The sequence below is a fragment of the Macaca fascicularis genome, chromosome 13 (genome assembly GCF_037993035.2).
Source record: "Macaca fascicularis isolate 582-1 chromosome 13, T2T-MFA8v1.1".
NCBI lineage: Eukaryota > Metazoa > Chordata > Mammalia > Primates > Cercopithecidae > Macaca > Macaca fascicularis.
Window position 1 is genome coordinate 119,984,323 of NC_088387.1, and position 25,073 is coordinate 120,009,395.

A 25,073-nucleotide genomic window follows, 5' to 3' on the forward strand; every position below is an offset into this window, starting at 1 on the left:
AAATTCTCTTATTTCCAAAAAATAAACATACAAAATATTTCTCCCGTATTAAATTGTTTTCTAATTACATCAAAGTGTTAAAGGAGGCAATCATCTGAGAAATGGGCCAGTAATGGCTCAATCTAAATATTAAGTGCATTTGATTTTACCTTCAAACCTAGGACATGTATTTAAAACTCCTCAATATCTTAGGTTTCAAAGTAAATTAACTAAATGTTAAAAAGTACTTCTAGTTAGCCATTATTAGAGTTTATAACAAGGTTTCTGAGTAAAATTATTTACACATCTTCTCAAGGTGCAGTTGCGTATCTTGAAACGTAGCTGTTGTGAGTGTCACAGCACAGGGGAGCAAACCCTCCTTACACCCTCCTCCCTTCTCTTACTGAAGGTATTTTGTGTTGTCGCTCTATCCTTTAGAAAATGAACTCAGAGGAGAATTGGTGAATTCCTATCCAGTGGGCATCTTCGAACCCTGGTGGACGGCAGAAGAATATCAGGTCCAGGGATCACCCACCCAGCGCGGCGACAGTGCAGGTACCTCTGCCCAGCACGGGGCTCCTGGCGACAGTGCAGGTACCCCTGCCCAGCACGGGGCTCCTGGCGACAGAGTACAGGTACCTGTGCCCAGCACGGGGCTCCCGGGATTGCTGCACGCAGCCCCTCCTCTGGTGCTTGTCCCATTTGCTGCTTTGAGTAAATACTTTCATCTTAGCTGCCTGGTGCTTCATGGCTTCCGGGAGGCAGTTAAAAGTTGCATTGCGCATCCTCTCCAAAGAGGCAATTCCTGCCAAAAAGAGCCCTTTGCAGTTAAATTAGATGAGGCATAGCTTGTCCTCACTGCTGACGTTATATCGGGCAGGAATGATGTGAGCCTCCTTTGTGGGTGCTGAGAGGATGCCTCGGCGTGGCCAGTGGGGAGGGAAGGGTGCCCATGACCCTCACGTGGAAATGGCTCGTGTAGAATCACTGCACACAGAATCCACACTTGCAGCAGAAGGAATTGCTTAGTAAAGCACTTGGGGTCTGATTTGGAGGACTGGGGAGGGATGTGATTGGCACATACCCAGTGGCTGCTGCCTGGCAGCACATATTTTTAGAGCTGGAGGTCGACAGGACTGAAATATGGCCCAAATCTCAGATCCTGCAAAGTCTCTGGTTCTGAACGAGTGAGTGGAATGGGAACTCTGGTGTTATCTTCTCAATACTCACATTTCGAAGTACTTTTATATATGTCACTCTGATGAAGAAAAGAAGAAAATTCTGGTAAAAATGGCAATTTCTCAGCATGCTCTATAAGGAAAGCTGTGGCGTGCATTTTAAGGTTCACTGTGCAATTGTGATTTGTCTGCCGACCGCCCCATTTGCCTGTCTGATAATAGAACTACTTACCACTGCACAGAAATTAGAGGCTGGGATTGTCTTCCATATGCCGCAAGCTTGTGGTGCTGCAAGCTTCGAGAGCTTTATGAACTGCTGTAATAGGTCACAATTGTTCTAATCATTTTCTCATCTGTACCCTATTCATTTTCCTGAAGAAACTCACTGCACTCGTTGCTCCAGTTTTGGGAAGGCATTATGTTTAATCGTACATTTCCCCGAGGTTAAAACAACAACAACAACAAAAAGAAAAAACAAAAGAACCTATTCACACTGAGTGTTCATGCACACTTGGCTTCAGAAGCAGTTAAAGTTTCTGAACTGTAGGTGTTTCAAATTTCTAGGCTGTCTTGTTTTATCTCATCTCATTGAATTTTAGTAATAAGTTAAGGACGTTTAATGAAATATTTTATAAGGGTGTAATGTTTACATGTGGCTTCATTGAATTGGATTCTGGCGTTGAGTTAGATGTTCGCATTTCAATGAGCGTGCTCAGTGTAGTTGGATATAAAGCATTCACATACCAATCTCACCCGGAATTATATGAAATCACAAGGAAAAACAGTGAGCTGGATGTGCAAGCAACAGCCATGTTCATACTTGGCTTTCAGTAGGGTTCTCAGCTGAGGTATCACCTTTGATTTTGAGAGGTGTCCATTTTCAGAGTGGGAGAGCAAGTTGAACTTGGTTAGGGGAAAAAGAGATCTCGAGGTTCTAGCAGCTGAAATCCTGTCCTGCTTTGCCCTGGAGACTGCCATGCTCAGTGGCGTGTACACCGGGATCCCTCCAGCCAGGGCCTGAGTGAGCAAACCCTTCTGGGTGTAAGACAAGCTTAGCACCCAAAGGTCTCCAGGGGCCTCCAGATCCAATTAGATAATAAGAGCAAGACACACAACCAATGCTTGCATTTCACGTCAGTCTTTCCACTCAGTCCTCATTGTCTTCATTCAGTCCTCACCAATCATTCCTCACTTTCAGGGCTCTGGTAGCAAGGCGTAAAGGTCACCGTGACAGCCACACACCGTGAAGTATGCAGACGCAGAGCCTCTGACTTCTGGGATTTGTTATCCATGTTCTTATTTTTTAAAGATTAATATTTGACTCTCAGGGGATGGTCAATATCTATTTTCTCTATGTATGTCATAAGTACTTTAGTAAATGGGTGATACAATGAAATATATATAAAACAGTACCTAGAAATAAATGGATTTAGCATTATAGAATGGGAATACATTGCTAAATTAATGAGAATACATCTTCACATAATAAGCTATAAAATGGCAATTTGTAAATCATTGTGTTACATAGACCTGTTGGGCCAACATTTTTTGTAGAGCCAGATACTATTTTAGACTTTGAGGAGGGAGTGGTCTCCGTGCAACTGCTCACCACTGCCACCACTGTCTGAAATGAGCCATAGGCAACAGCGAGCAAATGACATTGCCACCTGACAATAAAACTTTATTTACAGCATCAGTAGAGAATAGATTTGGCCTGCGGGCCTGAGTTTGTCAACCCATGGTGAAGACTTAAGTTCCCAGTTCTGAAATAGCCGCAGTCACTTTTGGCAGAGAGATGGTCACTGACTCCTCCCTGGGTGAACAGTCCCTTGCAAACTCGCAGGACAGTCTAAAGTTACCGTCCACAGACGTGCTGCTCCCAGGAAAGCCCTTCACTGATACTTGAGCCTGGTACCCAAGGTGGAGCTAGCAGAAGCTTCCACAGAGTCTGAAAGAAGAATGAAGAGAGCAAGGTTGTCACCTCTGTGGAAATCAGAGCAGAATTCAAGAGACTCGAAAGATTTCAAGCGGAGGAAACGTTCCTAGTGTGTTTGTGCCTGTATCACCCTGTCTGACTAGAAATATCATCCTGAAAACTGTGTGGGATGTGAAACCAAACCAAATCCAACTGGAAGGGGTGTTTCCACGCCTGGATACAGAGGGAGTTCTGTCCGTAAAACCGCACCTACGCCAAAAGAAAACATTTTCCCTGAAGGGTGAGGGATGCCGGTCAGCAGTCTGTGGGGCAGAGCCGGGCGTGGCCACGAGACAGGACCAGACCACACGACTGCTTGGGGTGGGATTCCATTTGGCCTGTTTTCCCACATCCTCTGCGACTACAAAACAAAAACATAAACATATGAATTTGACACATTAAAAAAAAATAGCGAACATGGAGAATAAAATACCAAACACAAAAGAGAACGATTTCCGGTTGCAGGGGACTGTACGCCACCAGCTTGATAAAAAGGTTAATGCTGAGAAAGACCTTAACGATGCCATAGATGTTTTTAAAGGCTCCTTATGTTTGCCTCGGACTTCAAAAATCTTATTTGGCATGTGAATCTGTGTCATACGTGATTTAGCCAAAACAGAGCACTAGTTGACATTGTCCACTGAGATGACTTGCTGGAATCGGTGTATCTTTAACGTAGCATCCTACATGATAATACGTTATTACAGAACAAGCCAAAAGAGGTGATCGAGAGAGAAACAGCAGGAACACAACCTGCCGAGTGTGCTCCTACCGCACTGCCCAAGGAGCTGAAAGAGAAAAGGTCTGCTGGTCCCGTAAGTAGTTCAGCGTCCAGCAGAAATTTCCTAGAAAGTTATAGGATGTCAGATTGGAGAACAAATCCTGATTCTACCCCATCATCTGCAGAGAAGTTACTTGGCTCCTTGAACCTGAGTTTCAGTTTCCCCATCAGTAAAATGGCCATAATAATTGCTTTTAACAGAACTGTTACAAGGATTACATGTTATAAGTGTCTAAAACACTAAATTTAGTCCTTGAAACACAGAAGATGTTTTAGAATTTCCCAGAGCTGTATTGTTTTTGAAATGAGAAGTGGACAGAGGTGCCCGGTTCCCCTCCAGATGACAGCTCCCCAGTGAAGACCACCGACTGCATCACCTGGCTCTGGGGCCTTGGGGCTCAGCATTAGAAAGGTTGGAGTGGGTTCGGCCTCCGTTATTTCTTGGAAGTAAAAACTCCTGGAAAAGGGAGAGTCGCTCTCAGGTAGCAGAGGCACAAACAGCCTGGAACACTGATTCTGTGTTTGAAGTAAAACACGCTCAGGGCTGACCAGTCTCCATGTCAGCATCTTTTATCCAAAGCACTTCAGGGCCATCTGAAGCATTCGGAGAGCTTGGGGCCCTGAAGGCGGAGTGTGGCTTATTTGTGTACCCCGCTCTCATCACATCACTTGCTATGTCTATTGTGTAGGCACCCGAAAAATGTCAGTCTCAGCAATGGGTGGGTCCGTTACCTTCCCGTGTAAAGCCTCGTTTTCATTTGTTCATAATTTAGAAACAGCTGATGTGCAAGGACCTGCAGTAAGTGTTATAAAGTGTGAAAGTAAGATCCAGAACTTGCCATATGCACCCCAACACACCTAAGGAGTGCTTTTAACTGAAGGTCAAAAGTAGCAGAAAGAATTACTTTTTATGTTCGGCTCTGACTTGGCACTTGACTGCCTAGCACGCACATGTAGTTCTCTTTTAAATGAAATACAATGCACACCCTCATCATGCAACCTTCCATCTTTTTTACCGCACGCCCCTCCGACCTGGAGCCTCTGAGATGCTTCCTCCTCCTGTTGAGCCCACACCGTTCTGCAAAGTTACTCATAGATCTACAGGTGCCTCATGAGTCTACACACACATCCCACCGATGTGAAGTCACCTGTTTTTTTGAGTTTCTCATTTGTTGTTGTTTGTGGGTGCAAGTGAAGAGATAAAATTTAACACACATCTAAATGAAGTATATGCCTATCTTTTTAAATAAAATGCATTATAAGTGAATTATTTCAAATACCCCATCCATATGCAAAAAAAAAAATGTTTTCTTTTGTGCATTTGTATAACATGTTTGAGTCAACTACTACATGCCAGATGTTATATAGAAATGGAATCAGAGAATTCTGCAGAAAAGCTGTTCTTGTTGAGCCGTTTAATAAGGGTGAGGGCATAACAGCAGCCACAACAAGAGAATAGCTGGAGGAGGAGCTGCAAAGTCATGCGGACAAAACCACCCCAAAGGGGGAATCTGTGTGTTCCTGGAGAAGGCACGGAGGGCTGCAGAGTTACCTCCCAGGCTGGCTCCAAGGACATCTTTTGACTTAGACAAGGATAGTCCAGATGTGGTACCAGCATCAGGAAAGGCCGGAGGTTTGGGAGTGGAAAGTGGGAGGGAGGGCAGGGTGGGCCTGGTGAGTTTCGGTTGAGCTCTGTAGATGGTGAGAGACTACGGGTGAGTTTGAGCAAAGAGGAGACAGGGTCTGATTTCCCAGTGTGAAATGTGGATTGGAGGAGCTAACGCCAGTGCCTGGAGGACAGGGGGCTGTTGACAGAGTCCAGGAGAAGTTGTTGAGGGTCTCCAGGAGGACAGGGGTATCTGGTTTGAAGAAGGTGAAGGTGCATGTGGTGGGCATACAGTGCAGCAACGCTGTGCAGATCAAGGTGGGATTCGGACATCATCGCGCCCAACAGGGAAGAAGAGTGAAAGGGCTTCACAGTACAACTTTGAAAACATACACAAATTCTACACTCACCCCTCAAAACCTGGGGTTTTCATCTGTAAAACAGTGGGAGTGTTTCCCACGTCATAGGGTTGTTGAGGATTATAGACGCTAATGCTTGTAAAATCTGCAGTGCAGCGGCTGGCAAGAAGCACCAGCCCTTCAAACCAGGGCCACCCTCATTATTATTCATAAAGAACCCAAGGCACACTTGCCTCGCCATAAAAGACTAAGGCTGAAGTGACCTGATTTACATCTGTGTTATGCTTTATGGTATTCAATCGAAGTGCCTTCACTTACTATGCAGCTATGTGGAGAGTGAAGACGCACTCTGAACCGATGCAGAAAGATTTTAGGAAGATTTTTGTTAAAGAAAAAAGCAAGATACAGAAGAGAAGCAAAACTATGACTTCACACACACATATGTATTTGCTTGTATTTGCATAAAAAATCTAGGATAGCCGGGCGCGGTGGCTCAAGCCTGTAATCCCAGCACTTTGGGAGGCCGAGACGGGCGGATCACGAGGTCAGGAGATCGAGACCATCCTGGCGAACACGGTGAAACCCCGTCTCTACTAAAAAAATACAAAAAACTAGCCGGGTGAGGTGGCGGGCGCCTGTAGTCCCAGCTACTCGGGAGGCTGAGGCAGGAGAATGGCGTGAACCCGGGAGGCGGAGCTTGCAGTGAGCTGAGATCCGGCCACTGCACTCCAGCCTGGGCGACAGAGCGAGACTCCGTCTCAAAAAAAAAAAAAAATCTAGGATAGACAAAAACACTAAAAAATATGTATGGGGGTTACTAAGGGAAAAGGCAGGTTGAGAGGGAAATGTTTTCATTGTTCTTGTTCATTCATTAATTTGTTTCTTTATTTTTGAATGATGCAAATGTATCTCATATTCAAAAAATAAAATTTAAAAGAAACATGAAAGAATACTTTCCCATAACCAATCTAATGTATCCTCACCGGCCCTTCATTTTAGGTAGAAAGGGATTATTCATACGATTTTACAACTAAGGAGACTGAGGATCCATAGCTTAAATGACTTGACGGAGGTCGCAGCCAGTGAGTGACAGCTCTGGATTTCAATTCTGACTCTGAAACCCGTGCATTGCCACCCCCTTTCCCCTCATTACAATACACAGTTATGCTTGTGGAGTCTTATTCAGCATTTATGGCTAATATAGAGATGTATCAATCTAAATGATTGGGATCAGAGCTAAGTGACAGGAGTAGATAAAGAAGATGGCAGTGCTGGTGGTGGAGGCTGGGAGGGAGGCCATAGGAGAGTGTTTGAAGAGGGCTTCCTGTTTCATGAGGACTTATCTGAGTGACCTGTAGACAAAACAGTCTCGCGTGTTCATGAGTTTATAACAGTGGGAGGGAGGAAGGGAGAGAGGGAAGGAGGGAGGGAAGAAAAGAGGCAGGCAGGCTAGATAATTAAGAAAGGAAATAAGGAGATGAGGAAGGAAATAAATAAAAGAAGAGGGAGAAATTCTCCTATCAGATTCTCTAGTTAACAGTGTATGCCTAATAAACACAATTACCTTTTAATAACTTCAGTTTTTCCCATAGCTCTCGTAATATTTCATACATGCTCTTCTTTCTAAAATTCGCTACTTTAAAACTTGCTTCACAAAGTAGAAAAATAAAATATTTTATTATTACTTATTTACTTCTTCAATAATAAAGGTCAGAATCTCAAAGTTATTTTTAAAAAGTATTTTTGAACACAACATTCAAGAAAGAGCTATGAGGTGACAATGTGAGAAAACAGCAGCAATTGTGGAAGAAATTCCTTAAAATAATAAAGGAAAACGTAATTTTATATCCTAGTTATGTTTTATACATTAAAACAGCTATAAAGGACATATGGACAGTTGGGGAAATGTGAATATTCCCAATATTCTGTATATTTTATGATATGATTTAAATAATATTAACTTCCTTTTCTGTTGAAATTACACATCGATTATGTGGGAGAATGTCGTTTTTTTCTTAGAAGGTAAATGTTGACATATTTAGGCGTGAGCTTGCCGCGATGTCTGTGAGGTTCAGGAAATGTGTGTGTGGCATGTGGATGTCTGTGGTCACCTGTGTGCACGTGTGTGTATGTGTGTGTGTGCACGTGTGTGTGTGTATGTGTGACTGGTTCATGTACCCCACCTGTACTTGGTGTCTAACATGGACAAAGTTACCAAGTAACCTTACTGCATCCATTTCCTTAGAGACGTACTTTAGACCATCAGAGGTAGATCATAGAACTCGAAATCTCCTTTCCAACTTAAGGAAAGACGAATTGTCTCTGACTGGGGGGTCCGCGAGCTTCGCTTCTGGTGTCCCTGGAGAGCCGGCGCGGGTCCCCTTTCCAGCAGAGACTCGTCCGGGAAAGCAGCTGGCAGACCTTGACTGCCCCTTATTTACAGGTTAGGAGGAAAGAGTCCCGCCAAATGGAGAGTTTTCTAAGCCAAAGTGTTTATTGATGAAGCTGCAGGTGAACTGTGAGTGCCGTTCTTTCCTTCCATCACAGTGCGTTTATGTGTCCTGTGTCCGATTCATGAAAATAAACTGCTCTAGCAGGACACTCCGTTTGGGAACTCGTGTACATGGAGTGCAGTCCTACAGGCGGGGGCTACAGGGAAGCCGTCTTTGAACAGCGGCGTGTGTGTGCTCCTGAAAGCCACATCTATCGTCTGTTGCCAGCACACGTCTTTCTTTCACATGCCCTGAAAGCACATTGCAGAATGTCACAGGTTTATGCAGATGGTATTTCTTCTCATTCAGTCCCACACAGAAAATAAAAAGGATAGTTGGTCAACCGACAATCTGGGGTGGCTACTCTATGTGAGGCATTGTGCTAGGTCTTGAAAAGCAACCAAAAGATAAGAGCCAGTGTTGACGCCCTCGGTGGCTCGGAAGTCAGGTGTTTAGCAAACTTGGTCGGCTTGGACCCACATGGATGAAGCAGCAAAGAGATGTCATGATGCCCACGTGTTTTGTTCATAGTCGTGCAAGCCAGCCTCATCCAAACAGGATGCGTGGAACAGGCGTTAGATAAAAACAAAATGAAACACAAGTGGCAGCAGGAAATGATAAGTTCCAAGGGAATACTTAAAAGACCTAAAAAAGCAAAACCACAGGAAGGAAGAAATGAAGGAAAGAGGAAGAGGGTGCAAAAGACAAATAATATGGACATAACTATAAGAAAAAAACACAATGAAAAACAAAAAACAAATGCCTATTCACCTACATGACCTTAAACACTCCAACAGCTTGACTGCATCACCACAATCAAATAATCTGAATTAGCCAAGTTCATTAAAAAGAGCTAAATTACGTACACTATTTTTGTTTAATATCCATAAGAAATTAAATTTATATAAATTATATGTATTCTTTTAAATTATAAAAATATGTGTATTGCTATAGGGGATGATATTGAGGTCATTTTTCGCTACATGAAACATGCATGAATAAGAATTATGAGGAAAAAAATTATTTCTCTCAGTGAAAAAGAGAAGCAAGAACTTTGCTCTTTTCTGATAGACATAAAATTTATACCTGTTCCCATTTCGTCTTCGTCACGGACCACTAACACTTTCCTGGGTGTGTTGAGGCAAAGAATCCATTCAGAACTTATGACAGCATAGGAGGTCAAAGTCCTTTTGTTTGTGTTGTTTTGTCTCTTACTTAATACAACTACCGTCAGGCAACATAAATTCTATTTCAGTGATAAGTCTTCAAAATACCTTGTCACAGATTTGCAACTGATGATTTGCTCTTACAGAAAATATGAATAAGTATAACTGAGGCAGGTAGAATAAGAGATGGCATCTTAGCTACCGGGGTGGTGATGAAGGCCCCCCCCTTAGGTCTCAAACGGAGATCCTCAGAGCCCCATGTAGAAAGAAAAGCAAGGTTGGGGGTTCTAATGGAGGTGGTCCCAGAACCGTTCTTTAAACATCACTCATTCAGGGTCAGGTGGTCCTGCTGGTAGTTTCAGAAACAGGTGCACTTGGTAGGTGGGGTTTATTCTGTGGATAGACCCACTTAGCCAAGATCTTATTTCTATATTCTACCTGGAGCTCTGATCTCCATTGAAGACATAATGGGGTGGTAATGAAGGCCCCCACTTCTACTTTTATCAGTGCCTGCAGTAAATTTATTTGCCACCTTTCCAAGGTCACGGGGTTACAAATCAAGGGGTTGCAGGGTGGCAAGTCAGGTTACTGTGAGCACTGATAAAAGTAGCAGTGCAAACCGCCACCTGAGAGCAAGAGAACGTTTCCGACGCCTGTAAATATGGCCATGATCTGAACTAGTTGGAATAGACTAGGCTGTTTAACACATGAATTCAGAAATGAACTCAGAAAGCAGAACCCTGATTAAAGTTTATTCTTTGCTCATGTCACAGCTTACTGCCAGCTGGGCAGCCCCTTCAGTGCGTGGCCCTGCCCTGTGGAATCTGAGTCTTCCAGAAATTAGCGTGGCCATGAATACTGTGCAGGACACTTTGGGCCAGACCACAGTGTTCCGTTAGTCAGAGTCAGATTCAGACCCCAATCCACTGCCCAGGAAACTTGGAGGTGCAGGCATCCTGTGTGCCTAGGAAGAGGGGTGACATGGACATGAGCAGAGCCTCAGACCTGCTGCTTTCCAAGGGGTGAGTTAGGAGGGCTCAGCTGCTGTGGACCACGGGCACCGCCTGCATTCCTGCGCGACCTCCTTCTCTGTGGACCGTAGGCACCACCTGCATTCCCACCCGACACCTTTCTCTGTGGACCCCAGACACCACCTGCATTCCCACCCGATGCCTTTCTCTGTGGACCCCAGACACCACCTGCATTCCCACCCAACCTTCTCTATGGACCCCAGACACCACCTGCATTCCCACCCAACCTTCTCTATGGACCCCAGACACCACCTGCATTCCCACCCAACCCCTTTCTCTGTGGACCCCAGACACCACCTGCATTCCCACCTGACCTTCTCTGTGGACCCCAGACACCACCTGCATTCCCACCCAACACCTTTCTCTGTGGACCCCAGACACCACCTGCATTCCCACCCGACGCCTTTCTCTGTGGACCCCAGACACCACCTACATTCCCACCCAACCCCTTTCTCTGTGGACCCCAGATACCACCTGCATTCCCACCTGACCTTCTCTGTGGACCCCAGACACCACCTGCATTCCCACCCGACGCCTTTCTCTATAGACCCCAGGCACCACCTGCATTCCCACCCGACGCCTTTCTCTGTGGACCAGGGGCACTGTCCACATTCCCTACCTACCCACCCTGTTTCCCGTGTTCTAACTTGGTTTTGTTGCTAATATCATCTGGCACCCAACACAGGTCTGCCTTCAAGGAGGACTCTGGTGAACTTGCTGGTCCCAGCTGAGTTTGGGGTCCAAATTCATTCGTGTTTCCTGCAGAGATGCACAGACTGACTTCTGGCCAGAAACACTGGTCTGTGAAATTGGACGTTGGCTAAGCGAGTCTATCCTAAGCATAAACGCCACCAAGTATGCCTGCTTCTGAAACTACCGGGAGGATCACCTGGCCCTAAACCAGTGTTCAAAAAACACTTCCATTAGAACCCCCAACTTTGCTTTTCGTTCTCCATGGAGCTCTGATCTCCATTCGAGACCTAAGGTATCAGAATTTCTAGTATAGGGCCTGTATATAAAAAAATTTAATAAATACCCCACAAATTCATATGCACATTAATGCACAGCTCCTGCCCAGAGTGACAGCACATTCACTGAGCTGATGCACCACCTCGGAGGCTCCTGGGAGCTGGCGTCCCAGCACCATCCTGCTCTATTGCCTCATACCCAGGGAGCAGGGTTCTTTGTCTTTGTTTCTTCATTTAATTTTGTCAACTGAGACCTGGGAAATCTAATGACACATGCTTCTCATTTCAAGTTCTTTTTATTATTTTTTACTGTTTACCATTTTACAATAGAAGGATTCAACATAGGCACAAGTGAGACTGAGCCCCAAATGTACATCTTCAAGCTCCCAGAGTGGCCTCGCTTATCTCGCCCGTTCTTCCTCGCGCAGGCGTGGGTCACTCTGAAGCAAATCCAAGTGAGTGTGTAATTTTAGCTAGAAATAATTTATCATAAATTCCTAAAAATAATAGTTCTTTTTATAAAAACATAACCACCCATTAAACCTTACAAAAAGGTCTTGTTATCAAATATCCAAGCAGGATTCACATTTCACATATGGTCTCACAAATGTACTACTACACTTTGGTTTTTGTTTTGTTTTGTTTTGTTTGAGACGGAGTCTCGCTCCATTGCCCAGGCTGGAGTGCAGTGGCACAATCTCAGCTCACTGCAACCTCTGCCTCCTGGGTTCAAGCGATTCTCATAACTCAGCCTCCCAAGTAGCTGGGACTACAGGCACGCGCCACCATGCCTGGCTAATTTTTGTATTTTTTTTTTTTTTTTTTTTTTTTTTTTAGTAGAGATGGGATTTCGCCATGTTGGGCAGGCTGGTCTCAAACTCCTGACCTCAAGTGATCCACCTGCCGTGGCCTCCCAAAGAGCTGGGATTACAGGTGTGAGCCGCCATGCCCGGCCCACTTTGTTTGTTTTTGAATTGGAATCTCATAAGATCTGCAGTGGCATCTTACTGACATGTGTCTCGAATCCTCTTTTGAGTTCTACATAGCCTTTCCTTCCTTCTCCTCCCTGCCTTACCTCTTGTGACTTATTTCTTGAATAAGTTGGGCAGAGGGTCCCCCAGTCTGTGTTTTTCTGAACTCACTTCTTTGGTGCCATTTAACATGTTCCTCTCACCTCTGAGTTTCCTGCAAACTAGTGGTTAATGCAGAGACCTAAGCCACCACAGCTTTGATCTTGTGGTATCTTCTTGAGAAGGTGGCATGCAATGTCTGGTTGCCTCCCATTCTGTAGCCTTACAGTTGGCAGATAGGTACCCATGTTGCCCAGGCTGTCAGCCTGACCAACCTATTAGGAAGTCTCCCCTCAACCTTCTCCGTTGTGGCTTTGGCAGTCAGTGACACCCATGGCCTAGATCCACCATTTCTCCAGGGTTACGGATGATATTCTATCATTCTTAATTTACGATTTGGAGGACTTCTCTACAGAAAACATTCCCTCATCAACCATTTGGTTTCTATTGTATAAAAATCAAAGTAAATGTTTTTCTTGCTTTACCACTTTTTCAAATAATAGTATTTTTTCTCTTCCAATGAGAAATACCAACACTAAAATATGAACAGACATGTACTGAAGCAAACATTTGGTACCTCCTGAGGTTTTGTTTTTGTTTGCAAAGCCTACATGGTCTTTCTTGTGCACATACTACTCACGATGATGAAAGTCAGAACTAACATTTATTGAGTTTTGAAGATTGTCATGTGCTATGTGGGAGGCACACATATTACCTCGTTAAACTTCTCAACACCCCATGAGGTTGATGCTATGATCATCCTCATCTGCAGATGAGGAAACTGAGGCACAGAGAGAAGTGGATTGCCACTCACCCATGGCCACATAGCTGTTACGTGACAGACCTGGGTGCTGTTGCATGGTGTCCAACCTGGAGCTCTGGCCCAGCATCTGAGCACTTTAGGCTTTTGAATTCACTCACAGCCTGCTGCATGTTTATGAGGGTAAGGAGAGAAAGAAGAAAAAGTAGCAAACAGAAGAGCCCCCCAGAGGAAATGCAAGTGATCAACAATTTAATGTAAAGGTACTAGACAAGGTAATAGCACAAGCCTTTTCAAGGTCATCTGCTTGGTTAACTGGGCTGAAGGCTGCCGAAGGCTTTAATGGCCAGAAGTTGCTAATGGCCTTTCTGTCCTTTGAAGAGATCTTTAATTCTCCAGGGGTATCCAGGGGGATCCACACCCCCTCGCTAAGGCAGCTCCCAGGTTGGCATTGGCCACCCCCTAGTTGGCAATCTCAACACAGGCCTGTGGGTGAAGAGAGTGCTGGTCTGAAGGCAGCCCGCACTTGGCAGTGAGGAGCACCCCAGCATCTGGGGGTGGGGCAGGAAAGCCAGGTGAGATCCCACACCACACCTGGTGTGTGTAAATTAAGGGAGTTTCCAGAGCTTTTGGTTGAGCACCTCTCACCTCCATTTAAAGCACAGCTGTGCACCTAATTAAAACATGCATTTGCAGTGTAGAGGAGGGTCTATTCAGCGTCAACACCTAAGAGTTTTGAGGACCCTGAAGAGACCATGAATACTGTACCCTTGACCCTATTTCCAAGTCAGCGATTCTCATATGGACTCAATAAGGATTGCCTAGCATGCTGCCTCCCTTCCTTTTTAGCACAGGCTGAAAAGCAAGTCTGTCACCGTCACCCTGACAGCCCTCTGCTTCACCAAGTATTCTCCTGGGAGTCTCGGGAGCTCTTCACATGTCCCCATGCTGGCCGATTGCTACAGCAACCTGCGGATTGTGGATGTGAGATGTAGGCAGGTGGAAACTTGTCAAGGTGTAACGGGTGTTTTAGATGTCAGGTTAGACTTCTTCTCCTCCAAATGCTGCATATGTGCTGGAACACCAATCCTGAGACGAGGTACACAACAAAATGCCCTATAGGTAAGGGTACAAATGGCACGAGGCCCTGGAGCCCTTCAGCAGGAAATACCAACATTCCCCCACCCCATCACCCCTTCCCTGGAGCAGAGGCTCTGGGTCCGCCTGCACTATCTGCCTGTCGGTGAAAGACACATGTCATCATGGACCGTTGCTTCTGCTTGCCTAATCCTCCATGTTGATATTAAGTTCTTTATATCCAATTTCAAGTGTGTGTGTGTGTGTACTTGAATGTTTGTGCATCCATATGTGCAATGTGTGCACCCATGTCCACCTATGCATATGTGTGTGTGTGTGTACTTGAATGTTTGTGCATCCATATGTGCAATGTGTGCACCCATGTCCACGTGTGTGTGTGTGTGTGTGTGTATGCCATGGGAGGAGAGAGAGAAGCAGAGCTATGACTGAATAAAGAGCCATTGCTGATATGAACTGATATGAATTGCATTTTGATCCAAGACAGTGACCAACCCTAGCTAAGGTTTCTGCTTTTAGTCACTTTAGTGCAGAGAAGAAAGGAGCGATCTCATGGTGCGCGTTTGTGATAGGCCCCTGCAGGCTTTGTCAGGCGCAGCCCAGGAATGACAGCCCGGAACATGCAAATTACTGCGAGGTGACTGCATGCCAAACACACTGTTTCACAGCTCCCCGGGAGTCTGCCAAACCTTTTCATGCAGATTTTTTTCTAGGAAACAATGGCAGGGAATCAGAAGTGGGTTTTGTTTTTTTTTTTTTTTCTTCTTCTTTCAAAATAAAATCTGCCTAGCGAGGGCCAAGGCAGGTATAGAGTTAGTCCAATGGATATTCCTTCACAGCCCACTTGCTGCAAACACTGTGTGGTCTCGGTGTGTCTGCACATGGCCCCTGGCTGGCAGGGCTGTGTGACTGTAGACAAGCGCAGACAAAATGAGGCTTGGACCCATATGGAAGGTAAACTGAGTCTCCAGAAGGAATGTTACTGAAAAAAATAGTGGAAAGGGCAAGAGATCTAGGAATGGAGAAAGGAGCCAGGAGAAAAGCTCCCTGCAGAACTGAAGCCTGACCTAGGTATGAGGTCTCTCTGGTGCGAGGCCTCTGCAGAGTCTGGCTCTGTGGATCCGTTGTCTGCTGTGAAAATGTAGGGACATAAGACTAGATCTACCCTTTGAGAGGTGCTGCCTGCTGCACCCAAAGGCCTAAAGACCTGCTGGTGTGATGCAATCTCAATGTGGAAAAATATTTCTATGGCAACAGACATTTTCCTTTAAAATTAAATGAGAACAAAGCAAACCATGCATATCCTATAAAAGAAGCAGATGAATGTATAAGAAGGGAAACAATGGCAGTTTTGCTCCAGTGGAAGGCCCAGGAGGCGTGTCTCAATATTTCATCTCCTGCCTTTCCTCATATGCTCAGCACATGTATCATCTGAATTTCTCACTGGCCTCTGACATTGCCAAGAACAAAGATAAAAAGATACTACAAGTTACTGCACTTTGTGAAAATTGTAATGAAATTAAAATAGTAACCATTGAACCTGAACTAATGGCAGCTCCCTCCCACCTCTGCTTTTCCCATAAAAGTAACAAAAAATCTCCAGAATAATAAAGAAATTATTAAGTGGTTATTTTACAAAAGTCTAGTCCATGGACATATTAAGTTTGCTTAATTACTTGGTAAAATTATGAAGTGCCTGATATGTCCTTGTTAAACTAACGAAGCAAAGTTATGAATAATAATAATGCCTTATATCTATATACACCATTTTTACAGTGCTTTCACATGGATTATATGATTTCATTATATTTTAGAGGCTGAGATAAAACTTAAAAACAAAACTAGTAATTATTCTTACAATTTTAGACAGTAGATTCACTGATCTGCTCGATTGTTTTATTTTATAAAAATATACTCTGTGCTTCTAAATGAATAATAAGCCATTCTGACTGTGACATCATCAGCATTTCAGCAGGACACTTATTTTGCCAAACCTTTGTAACATAATCAAAACTCCATTGTGCCTAAATGGGCTTGAGTGAAATCCTGAGATTTTCCCCCAAACTGATGGAAACAAATGGAAAACAAAAACAGTTTTGTTTTCTGAAGAAACCTTGACAAGGTCCAATTAAAACATGTGCGTTTTTCCTCAGACCTCCCCAATGATCCTGCTGTCTCAGCAGGGCTCTCCAACGGCGGCTTTGCTCTGTTCCCAAGATGGCAGCTCTTGCTCCGCACTGGGAGGGCCCCCCCTTGTGGTGTCAGGCATTCCTGGGGCCCTGGAGGCCATTGCCCCGATACAGTGTAGTCTGAGGTTCAGCAGCGAGTGCCACCTCCTTCCAGCCTTCACCTTTGCCAACATAAGCACAGATATCAAAAAGCAGAAAGTCAGCCTTCTCCTCTGGTGAGGGCAAAAACACTTTAATGGCACCAATGAACTGAGCACAATAAACCTCTAACTTACATTTAATTTTTCAACTGGACTTTTTTCACATTTGCATATGAGAAAGGAATAAGCTGAGATTTAGTAAACATATTTTACATGATTTGGTCAATCAGTGCTTTGCGCTGTCTTGCCATTTGAGGATACAGCCGACAGCTACGTTGACTTTAAGACTGCATGCTCAGTTCTCTCCCCTGTTGGAGGCTGCAACCTGTGTGATTGTTTAATACAGTCACAGCTTCTCGGAGAACAGAACTCCTCAGCGGCTTTGCCTTCAGGTTGGAACTGAAAGTGTAAGAGGTCACTGGAATATAAATAGGTTTCTGATAAACAAGTAAACGTCCCTGAGTCTACGAGCTCTAATTCAACCTCCTCCTAGCACAGCTTCCCAGCCAGCCTATTTCAAATTTTAAGTTATTTTTACAAGATTAATAGGTTTTAATATGTAGTTTACAGACTCACCTTATACTAAAGAAGAACACATTTGAGGTAATAATAGCTTTTTAAAATTTATTTATCCACCTACATACCTGTCTATTCTGCAGCAGAGAGTGCTTCGCGATTTTTGTTACTATGGGTCACTATAGGGAAGACCCTAGAATTAGATCCCATCTCCTTTTCATATGTGACGGAGTGGGGCTTAGTGAGGTGAGTCACAGGGTTGGAGTTGCACACACAGCAAATCGTGGAACATGGTTTTGAACTTCCAGATGCCTGGAACCCACACTCATGACAGGAGTAAGGAGTGATGTGGATGGCTCTGTGGTGAAAGATGATGTAGACATTTAAAAAGTTGTTGTCAGTGGCTCCAGACTGCTCCGTGAGGACGTCCAGCCTCCCCCCAACACGGTGGGCATTACAATGCCTTGAGTCATCCGCAGAAAGTAACCTGGTGTCTGAGACATCCCATTTAGCATGCAATAAAGCTTGTAAATTGAAGGCAACATATCGCAGTGGGGAGATTGAGGGTTTTAAATTTAGCAAGATCTGGGTTCAGATCTTGACTCCAAGACACGCTGGTTTGAGCAAGTTTGATTTCATGAATAAATGAAGGATTGTGCTGAGAATAGCTGAGATGACATACATTGTAGTCCTGGTTTGGTGTCTGACACATAATAGACCACCAGGAAGTTATAGGTATTAATAGATAGAAAAATACTTTCATCTTACATGGCTTATATTAAAAAAACAAGATTTCAAGAAGATGGTTGGCTCCCGCCTTAAGGTTCGGAAAGGCGGAGACTTTGCTCTCGTTTCCACGAGTCCCATCTGTGCTACCCAAGAACCACTTTGGATACTTTAGATATGTGGCAATTACAACACAGAAGTTTTTAAATTTACCAATTATAACAATTCAGTCCAACACTTTTAGGAGAAAAGTTTTTCTGTGGTAACTTCTATGAATTTAACTGTAGCATTGACTGATTGATTGATTGAGATGGAGTTTTGCTCTCGTCGCCCAGGCTGGAGCGCAATGGCACGATCTTGGCTCACTGCAACCTCTGCCTCCCAGGTTCAAGTTATTCTCCTGCCTCAGCCTCCCAAGTAGCTGGGATTACAGGCATGCACCACCATGCCCGGCTAATTTTGTATTTTTAGTAGAGATGAGGTCTCTCCATGTTGGTCAGGCTGGTCTTGAACTCCCGACCTCAGGTGATTCACCCGCCTCAGCCTCCCAAATTGTTGGGATTACAGGCATGAGCCACTGTGCCCGGCCACATTTTTTTTTTTAACTTTTAATTTCAGGGGTACATGTGCAGGTGTGTTCCATAGGTAAACTCGTGTCATGGGGGTTTGTTGTACAGATTATTTCATCACCCAGGCATGTGTTCATGTATTCTCTTCATTCAAGTCCCACTTATGAGTGAGAACATGCAGTATTTGGTTTTCTGTTCTTGCATTAGTTTGCTAAGGATATAGCCTCCAGCTCCATCCATGTTTCTGCAAAGAACATGATCTCATTCTTTTTTATGGCTGCATAGTATTCCATGATGTATGTGTACCACGTTTTCTTTATCTAGTCTACCCACTGATGGGCATTTAGGTTGATTCCATGTCTTTGCTGTTGTGAACAGTGCTGCTGCAATGAATAGACTCTAGTATCTATTCTTTATTCAGTCAATGCCTCATTAATTGTAGGTGTCACCACAGGTTAGTTTTACGTTTCCTAGCTATCGAGTTACTAAATCTTCATTAATCTCGGTATCAAGTAGGTAAAGTCATTCACCCAACAGATGGTGAGTGGGTTTCAAACCCTGGGACTAAGAAACCTATGAGTTAGGAAGGTTTCTTCTTCCTCCCCAGCCTTATTAGGCATCAGCCCTCCCAGTGCAAACAGGAGTAAAGAGCAGGGACGTACACCTCAGGCAGAAGAGTCACCAATCTTCAAAACGCCCACTGAGCTCCTTAGGAGGACAAAACATTTACAGTCGACTAAGGCTCCAGAGCCAGCCCCTCGGGCAGCACCGCCTGCCACTTCTGCACTTGCCCTCCCATCTGGCCCTGTCCCTCCCTGGCACTAGTCCACCAGCACGCTCATCGGACACTTCTCAGCACTTCAAACACGCTGCACCCGGGGGTTCCTCAGGGTTCGTTCTGCTGTTCCCTCCCTCCCCAGCCTCCTGCCCCTGCAGGCGCCACCCAGATGCCGGCTGCTGGTGAGCCCACCACGCTCTCTCACGGAAACTCACTCGGAGAGTCTTCCTCTCCTCTCTGCACGCTGTCTCCAGTCAGCTGACTTGCCGGAATACAAACTCAGTATAAACTGAACTCGCTAGCATCACTAGTTGAGCTTCTAATTTCCAAATCCAATCAACATTTTAAAATTAATTTTGATGGGCTTCCAAACCACACCTGACACCATCCATCCCTGAGTAAAGATTTTCCTCTTCCTCACTCTCTAGCCCACCCCCAGCCCCTGCCTTCCTCCTCTCCCCGCATGAGCCCCTGCACCCCTGCGTGAGCCCTCCCGGGATTCTCATCCAGTCTCAGGTCTAAACGACCGCCTGCGTGTGAGGAGAGGGACTCCAGTCTCAGGTCTAAACGACCGCCTGCGTGTGACGAGAGGGACTCTGGCCCAGCACTTCCAGTTCTGACAGCTTGGGCGAAGCTCCAGGTGGTATCTGTTCCCCAGGATCTTAACGCTGACATCCTGAGACATCTCAAAGGCGGCACCTGAGCTTGGCCATCACCTTTCTTCTGATGGCTGCCTTTCTTCTTGCATTTTTTTTTTTTTTTTTTTGAGACAGGGTTTCGTTCTTAGCCGCAGCCTCCTTCCCCTGGTCACAAGCCATCCTCCCATCTCAGCTTCCTGAGCAGCTGGGACTATAGGCACTCACCACCACATCTAGCTAATTGTTTAAATCCTTAGTACAGACAGGGTCTCACTATGTTGCCTAGGCTGGTCTTGAACACCTGACCTCAAGCAACCCTCCCACCTCAGTCTCCCAAAGTGCTGAGATCACAGGCACGAGCCATGATGCCTGGCCCTCTTGCATTTTTTAGCTCAGTGGCATCAATATCTCGACTGTTATAAAAGCCAGGCTCACAGGAGTGTCTTCCCCTTGTTCAGTAGATGGCCATGAGCTTCTGAAATCAATTCCCAAACACCTCCCACCAGCCCTGACATTCACACCCTCATCCCTGGTGCGGACCCCTCCAAGGAACTCCTAACTAAGATAGCTTGTTTAATAATCTACATAAATCTTAACTTATCCAGGCCACCCCTCTGCTAAACTCTTCCACTGCCTTCCCATCACTGATGAAATCAAATTATTTAACATGTTCAAGGGCTGTGATTATCGGGCTCCCCTCTGCTGCAACGTGACACCACGCATGGGGCTCATCCACTCAGGACATTCTGATCGCCAGGCCCCTGCACCTGCTTTCTGTCCTCTGCACAGAATGACATTGTTCCATTCACTCTGCCGTTAACCATGTAATCATCAGTCGTCTCCTGCAGCCCTCAACATCTGTGCATCTGACCCTTCCCCTCCCCCAGACTGAGTTTGGGGATCAGCATAACTGATGTGGCACCTACAGTATTCGCCCCTTGTTTCTGGTTCCTTTCTGAGGTTTCAACTGCTCACCATAGTCAACCCCAGTTTGAGAATGTCAAATGGAAAATTCCAGAAATAAACAATTCATAAGTTTTATTCTGAGTAGCCTGATAAAGTCTCACACCTTCTCGTTCCATCCTGCTCCGGACCCGAATCGTTTCCTTGCCCAGTATGTCCACACCCTGTGGGCTACCCGGCAGTTAGTCCCTAGTGGCCATCCAGGTGATCAGGGATCAGGTCAGTGGTCACAGTGTCACAGCACTTGTGTTCAAATCATCCTTATTTGACTTTATAATGACCCTGAAGCACAAGAATGGTGATGCTAGCATATTATTATACTTGTGCTATTTTTATTTCTAATATTGATTGATTGATTGATTGATTGATTGATTGAGATGGAGTCTCGCTGTGTCACCCAGGCTGGAGTGCGGTGGAGTGATCTCAGCTCACTGCAACCTCCGCCTCCTGGGTTCAAGCGATTCTCCCACCTCAGCCTCCCAAGTAGCTGGGATTACAGGCGTTCGCCACCTCACTCGGCTAATTTTTTGCATTTTTAGTAGAGACTGGGTTTCATTATGTTGGCCAGTCTGGTCTCAAATTCCTGACCTCAGGTGATCCACCCACCTTGGCCTCCCAAAGTGCTGGGATTACAGGCGTGAGCCACTGCGCCCGGCCTATAGTTGCACTATTTTTATTAGCTACTTTTTTGTTAGTTACTGTTGTTAATCTTTTACTATGCCTAATTTATAAATTGAACTTTATCCTAGGTATGTATATATAGGAAACACAGCGTAGATACAGTGTGGTACTATCCGAGATTTTATGCATCCACTGGGGGTCTTGGAACGTACCCCCATGAACAAGAGGAGCTCGTGGATTTCAAATGTCATATTGCACTTCCTATAGTATTTTCACTGGCTATTTTTCAATGCTGGACTCAAAGCTTATGGTGTGGAATGAATCTTCTGTTTCGCTTTGGCCCCTGACATCTGTGAGTGTGCCACATGGTCGGTACTCAGTAGTCCTGAAAGTACTCATGGTGTGGACATCGGGAGGGAGTAGTTCCCTCCCCAGCTGTTTTTCTTCTGGGTAAGCTGCATGTACTTACTGACTGACTATAGATTTTGTTTTCCTCCTCCTGTCCTACTCAAGAGAGATGTCCAATATTCATAAAAGCAATGGTTTCTTCTCACAGTACTCTATAGCTCCACAGAAAAAATCTTAATGTTTTTTAAGCTGCAGTGTTTTAGGCACTGAGTTTTTCCTAAGAGACTCTAAAGCTGGTCAAGTTATAACTCCTTCCTTTTAACATCTCCAAAGAGTGATTTCTACCAGTTTTCTTGGCACAGACCCAAAGTTTTACTTTCATTTTACTTACTTCAAGACTGTAAAGAGGTGCTTAATATAGCATTTTCTTCTCTCCTAAACTTTTACATCCTGACTGACAGTTTTCCTCAGAGCCAGCCTTGAAATTTCTCACATTGTCTTTTTCCATTCTTTCTTCTTCCCTCTGTCTCCCTCCCTCCTCCCCATCTCCCTCCCTCCCTCCCTTCCTTTCTTCCTTCCTTCCTTCCTTCGTTCCTTCCTTCCTTCTTCCCTTCCCTTCTTTTCCCTTCCCTTCCCTTCCCTTCCTTTCCTATTCAATCCCTCTCTTTCTCTTTTCCTTCTTTCCTCCCTGCTTTCTTCTTTAAGAGTATGCACTTCACATCAAAAGCCTAGTTGTACATTTTGAATCTTTGTAGAAAAATAGGAACCAAATTGTTGAGCCGTTAGGATGATAAGGCAGGGAATCTAAGGTGTAAGGAGGGGCAAATGATGCTTTTCGGTTTGAGATTAAAATAAATTATTATCATGATCTATGCTGTAATTTCTAAGAAAAATTGTGATTTTATCAAAACTAGTAGCAATTGGGCTTGGATGGAAAGAGACCAGCACAGCCAGGGTGAAGAGAGAAACTGCTTTAACCCTGGCGTTCAAACTATACTTTGCAAGTTAAATACGGACTTATTTTTTTTCAAGTTATGTAACTTACTGCAGTGGATGGAAAACTGAAATCTACATGGAATTTTCTTACTAATATTAGTAATGATTGTCTTTGCTTGGTTTTAAAAATCTCAAAAAATTAAGATGAAACATAGATTGACCACACATGTGAGGACATGATGTTATTTTAGTGCTTTTTTATCTTCTTGAAGGTATAGAATAAGCAAGGCCCAGAGCAAGTCCACCTCGGAGAGCCATAGGGTGTCCTGCATTCACATGGCTTCAAAGGCTGTCTTCTCAAGACAGGTTAACGCCAGGCACCACGGCTTCCTCTCCCTCCATTCAAAGCCTCTGGGCTTCTGGAGGCTGACTCTAAGATAACCCGTCCCACCAGTGTAAAGGGAGGTGGAAGACTGCAGAGCCCAAAGAGAGAGGCGAGGTGAGAGAGGAAAAGTACTTTTTAGGTGGGTATTGGGATGTGAATTTGGATGTGATCACTATGTTGACCATATGGTGACTGGGTCGGGGCATGGAGAGTGGAGGTAGGAAGCTGTGGTCCAGATGAGAGACAGGACTCCAGGACCCACACATGCACTTGGAGAGGGAAAAGGCAGTTGAGTTTTGGAAATGGAGACCTGGGGTGGCAGCCTAATTTGAGACCAACTTGCCTGCAGCCTAATAATGCACTCTGGGGAACTTCTGTTCCTTCTTCTGCCAATGAGGGTAACAATGTGTTCTCAGCAGAATGCTTGCAATGCTGACATGAAACAGCCCTGGAAAGAACCCTGCGTGGCCTGACAGGTAGTGTAGCCACTGAGCCAAACATGATTGAATTCTCCTCCTTTGGCTGTGGCAGGCTTTGAGTGAGGGAACAGAGACTTGGTAAACCCAGCTCCGCATATGGTTTGAGAACAATGAGGTTGCGCTCAGAGTTGAAATAATGAATTAGCCACTTGGCCGAGGTGGCTTTGGGCAAGTCAGTCGCCATTGCTTTCCTCATTTGTGCCTCATGCAATTACTGATGATCTCCGTGCAGCGTCTAACACAGCACACATATGCAGTGCATGCTAGCTGGCCTTGCGATTGCCTTCCCACTTGGTGTTTGTATCTGCAGCACTAGTTACTGAATTCATCATTCTTTCCCACTGTTTTTTAAAGACACTTTTCCATTAAAGTCTCTTATTGCTTACAACAATCTGTAAGGATAATTTTCCATGATTTTTATATGTTGTTGAACTTGCTCTGCCGAAGAACATAATTGAGAAACCAAGGGAGGGAAAAAAGAACAAAAGAGAGAAGTGAAGGAAGGAAGAAATAAGGAAGGAAGGAAGAAATAAGGAAGGAAGGAAGGAAGGAAGGAAGGAAGGAAGGAAGGAAGGAAGGGAGGGAGGATGGGAGGGAGGGAAGAAGGGAGGATGGGAGGGAGGGAGGAAAGGAAGGAAGGAAGGAAGGAAGGAAGGAAGGAAGGAAGGAAGGAAGGAAGGAAGGAAGGGAGAACGGGAGGGAAGGAAGGAAGGAAGGACAGGAGGGATGGAGGGAGGGAAGGGAGGAAGGGAAGGAGGGAGGGAGGGAAGGAAGGAAGGAAGGAAGGAAGGAAGGAAGGAAGGAAGGAAGGAAGGAAGGAAGGAAGGGAGGGAGGGAGGGAGGGAGGAAGGAAGGAAGGGAGGAAGGGAGGAAGGGAAAGGAAAGGAAAGGAAGGAAGGAAAAATGGAAAAACCTGCATAAAGCAAAACTAAGAGCGATATTGTCTATGGGATTTTTCCCTCTGGGTGACAACCGTCTCCAGAACATATCATATCACAAATGAGAGCAAGGCTTATAACAGCCTGATAGGAATCTTACTGGACTAGGGGGAGGCAAGGCTCCTTACGGTACTGTGACTTCACAACAAGGACACAGCATTTTGTTCTTGAGCAACCTACATGCCACATAAGAAGAATTCCGTAATAAAATAATCCGGGTGCATCAAAGACAATATCTGCCTTTTGGAGGCTCACACTGTGCACTAACTTACTAAAAGTGTTAAAAAATCCCTTAGTGGAGAAACCTGTTCATGTTGTTTACCCCAAGCTTCCAACCTTATTGGACTCTATTTCTGTGGATGTCTGTTCATACCTCGTGCTCTGAAG

The 25,073-nt window shown here is 44.9% G+C and overlaps 1 protein-coding gene across 50 annotated transcripts in view; it reads left to right on the top strand.

Annotated features, from left to right (window-relative positions):
• The window catches only part of MYT1L (myelin transcription factor 1 like), a 532,999-nt gene that overhangs the window by 156,471 nt on the left and 351,455 nt on the right, over window positions 1-25,073 (top strand). For all 50 annotated transcript variants that reach the window (XM_045369879.2, XM_065527489.1, XM_045369877.2 and 47 more), the window contains one exon: window positions 418-534. The gene's annotated coding sequence lies outside the window, so the exon portion shown is untranslated. The remainder of the gene's footprint in view (window positions 1-417; window positions 535-25,073) is intronic.